Below are 4,546 nucleotides of genomic sequence, written 5' to 3' on the forward strand. Positions count from 1 at the left end.
ATTAAATCGCCTCGAGAAAATGAGAAAAAAAATCTCTTGAATGTTTGCATCTAATCTTTATAGAATATTTTCTAACATTTCATTGTTTCGAGATAAGAAATCTGCACGTGCATAGAAATTAGTCACCACTTTTTTTTATTATATAAAACGGTTTTAAACCTAATTAGTTCCGTCAGGATAGAACTTCGAAACAAAAATTAACAAAAAAAGACGTCATTAAAATATATATAGTTTCTACAATAGGGTAAGCTTGTTTACGCAGGAAATCAACTCACTAAAGTGTAAATATCGCCGTTAAAAATCGTGAATTTGTACAATAATAAAACTGATTAATTGTTAAATTGATGTAAAATATATAATTATATACGCAGTGGGAAAATACTTAAATTATTTATTATAAAGACAAAATGAAGGCAGCCATATTTATTACATAGGACTTTAATGACAAAACGAGAGTGATACATAAATTTATGAAAAAATAGATAAGATGCTTATATACATAAAGAAAAAAGGGTGGGAAATATCAAAAATCCCGTAACAAACACGTTAAAATTACATATTCGTTACTTCAATCCCTTATAGAAATTACATAAATATAATTACAAAAGATATAAAAGTTGGCTTTTTTTTCTGAATGTAAATCGAAACATCCGAAGTAAAATATAATTAAATAATTTTTTACAGTATTTTGTTAATTGTTACCCAAGTAAATACACAAATAATAAATAAATATGATCTCTTTTTTGCATGAAAAATGTTTTTATCCAATAGAATTTGACGAATCATTTTTATCGACTGACTTGCACCTATGAACGTAGGCTGAAATCGAAGGCTTGTCCATGTCTCGAACACATTCCAAGTTGTCGTCACAATGGCAGCTGTCGAAGAAAGTAAAGATTTAAAATATAAAGTATATAAATTAACAAAATAAAATAAATAATATTTATTTATTATTGTTTAACGCACAGCACAGTGTAGTAGGGCCCAATTTTCGTTCATTTCGGGCTGAGTAGACTAGCAATGGGATCAGTGAAGCGCGAAGAGCGATGCCCTTACCCAATTATTGTAGTGTGAAAAATCACGTGATTAAATTATGATTATTCGGATCAAATTCGAATCCGGACACTTCATTACAGTAAGCAAATATCGACAAGACTGAACAGCTTGTCTACATGTTTAATGTATTAAAAATCGTATAATATTGGTTTAGTAATATTTAAAATATTAATTTAAAATACTTTAAATTTTCGATTTTTTTAAAAATTAAACTTTAAAAAGATATAGATTTAGAATAGAAATTTTAAATATAATTTAATAATATAATATATAAAATGTTTGTCAAATATTTTAAAACAGATTATTTTTACAAATGAAACAAAAGGGACATACATACAAGTGCAGAGTTAATGTGTTTCAATGGTTGTTACGCAAATTAACAATGAATGAATGAATGAATGGATGCAATGATTTTTGAATAACAAGCGCACGAAGAGGAAGTAAACTAAGACGACAGTATGGCAGCGTTTTTACTATATTAATATACTATTGTTACATCATGACACGCTTTAACGCTAATCCTTACACAAAAAAATATGCTACGAAGGAGAGAGAGATGCGAGATTACTGAAAATTCGTCGTTGATTTTAAGAGAATTAAAAATAATAATCGAAAGTTTCGCGTAGTTAATCGAAAACGGAGTTTTTGTTTATTTAAAACGATTTATTTAATTTAAACTTTTAATAAGTGAAAGGGGGAAGCTCGGTGATTTACGAAGATTACTTCGTTGCTCCGTGACAAAATTGGTGTTATGTAAATACAAATCTGCGAAATTGACAAATGAAACAAGAGTTTACACTTTTTCAAACGTATTTCTGTTCACTTAAAAATAGTAATTATAGGATTAATCTTATAATTTCCTATTACAGGTTTAAAAATATAGTATTGTCCTTAGACAATGAATAGGAACGACGGGATTAAAACTCGTCTTATTTTTCTTTTATCATTAAATATGACAGGACTAAACATTTTTGTTAATGATAGTTTCAACATTTCCAATACTAGAACTAATTTCTTGACCTTTTAATGCTTTGAAAATAAATCATTTTTTAAGAAAACAATACCTAAAAGATGCTACAATTTTTTTTGGATGCTTTTCAATCCTTCTTTAACGGATTTTTTTCTAATTTTTTGTTTTTTCACAAAACTTTCACTTCGTAAAATTTACTTTAAAGGTCCCACTAAACTGCGTAATTGGCGATTTTTCATTTATTTCTAATCAATCACTTGTATACAAAATCTGCCATTTTAAAACCATTCTTTTACTTTTAAAAAACGAAATTGTGTAGAACAATACTTACGGGCTAGGAAAAAAGTATTCGGGTCGATGGGTGTTTGGATCATAAATTTCCCAGCCGCACGGCGATGTCGATTGACAAATTTGTGACTCTTCTTCTTCGCTCGATGGTGACCTCTATTATAATAAATATACGTAACTCTTGTTAGAAAATGAAGTAAAAATATTATTTTTTTCAAGAACTGTTTAAACATTTAGAAGAATTTTTTAATTTATGTAGTAATAAAAACACAGTAATAAAAGATTATTTCGTAAGTTAAAGCGAAAACGCAAATATTTAATATTTTTGAGCGATGTAATCTTTCACGTTTTATTCATTTTTCCTGTTTAATGGAGAAAATAACAAGCTCTTTCGTTGTTTCGCATATCTCGTGCAAAATTTCCCGTTTATAACGAATGACTCGCTGATGATCACGTTTTCAGATCACATTTTTGCGCAATGCATTTCAATTTAACGTCTCCGTACTCGCATATTTATCAAATTATCTAGTAGAAACGAAAAACACCGAACGAGACGTCATCGTGACAAGGTCACGGAGGAGAAAAAGTTTTCTTCCATGCCACTTTTAAATAAATAAACTGACCGTGAACTATGTTCTTATGTTTTGCACATGACAATTGCAATACGCAAAATACATCGCTCCGGTTTATCGTAACGATAACCCTTTATAAACTCTGCTTATTTGTAAATATTCCTTTGGCCTACGTCCGTTTTTATCGTAAGCGTTCTAACATATTTTTAAACATGTCGAAAGATAAAGTGTTTCGTTCTTATAAAAGAGATTTCAACCGGCAGATCGCGAACTACACTCGCGATTACTTTTTCCCATTGTAAATAGAGTGGCCCGGTACAAAGGTTGTGCAAAAGAAGTTTCGAATGTCGAGCTTAATTCCGTAACATCAATACGTGACGAGAGTAGGAGAAACTCACCTTGATATAACGAGAGGAGATCGGGATCACAAACAGAGCACAAAAAATTAAAAAAAGACTCAACTTTGATCGGAGCATCATCTCGATTAGTCACTAGTTGGTTTAATGAGATACAGGACTCGCGCCTATTTATATAGTCACATAGTGAGACGCCCTCTGATTGGCTAAGAACGATGACAATCGGAGGATGGGACAATCTCGACTCCTCATTGTTCGTCCGTCTGCGCAGTAGTATAAATAAACGTTAACACTTTTTAACGCATACATTTTTTTTTGTTATTAACATCATCGATAAACAATCAACAAACAGAGAGAGAGTTTGTTTACTTCAACTCTCTCGCGCGTTTTAGCGCCAAGAGAGAACTTATTAAACGTCAAAATAAAGTGTGTTCGTCGTTCCAAACACGCGACAAATCAATTATTTTCGTTTCAAACTGAAATATTTCGAGCTTTATAAAGCAGAAAATCATTTTTGTTTAGATAATTGAAAGAATTAATTGCCCTCAATTGGCGTTTCTGCTCCCCCCACTCTGGTAAGCGTTACGCCAACGACGACAGCTTAACTTTGAATTCTTTTATGTAATCAAATAGAAAAATTTTGAGTGTTATGGGTTCTTAACCGAGTTTTTCGCCCCCTCGTCAATCTTTTTCATGTACGTGTCACTCGTCATTCCCTGTTATCAGATGGTTTAAGATTATTGCAGAACACAAAGCACTTTTGTATTCCGTTCGAGTTATCGACTTGACCCCGAATGTGGTTACTTGACAAATTTTTGTTTAAATTATTTCATCTCATAAATATTTATTTTTTCATATGACCCTTCATTGATTTTTTATGAACTTATTTCTTTTTTTTAACATCCTCCAAAAATCCCCTTACTTTTTATAAAGTTAAAGTTTTAGCTTAATTGTGTTGAGATTAAAATTTTAAAAATTGTACAGAAAAATTGCAAAATTTTTATTTATTTATCGAAAATTTTAAGAAATCTTTCGTAGAAACTTTTACTAAACATTTTCACATAATAATTTGAATGTAAACTTAAAATTTCTAAGTATTTAAAATAAACTGTTTGTATTATTTATTTATAATACAGTATTTTTAAATAATTATCCAAATAAAAGTTAAAAAATAAACACTTACTTTTTAATTTCAAATTTTTTAAATAATTTTTCACTAATAATTTGTAATATTAATAATAAAACTTTTAAAATAAAAACAATTTTTTAGAAATTCAATACTTTATGATTTGAATTTTATTTAT

General features: G+C 29.4%; 1 long non-coding RNA gene across 1 annotated transcript; it reads right to left on the reverse strand.

The window, feature by feature from the left end:
- Positions 1–422: 422 nt before the first annotated feature.
- LOC136981273 (uncharacterized) lies at positions 423–3,432 on the reverse strand. Its single transcript, XR_010881673.1, has 3 exons — positions 3,285–3,432; positions 2,358–2,470; positions 423–878 (listed from the first exon to the last, which is right to left on the reverse strand). It is a non-coding gene; the product is annotated as an uncharacterized lncRNA (long non-coding RNA).
- Positions 3,433–4,546: the final 1,114 nt, after the last annotated feature.

This window comes from Centruroides vittatus, unplaced genomic scaffold, assembly GCF_030686945.1.
Source record: "Centruroides vittatus isolate TY-2023 unplaced genomic scaffold, ASM3068694v2 contig_1168, whole genome shotgun sequence".
NCBI lineage: Eukaryota > Metazoa > Arthropoda > Arachnida > Scorpiones > Buthidae > Centruroides > Centruroides vittatus.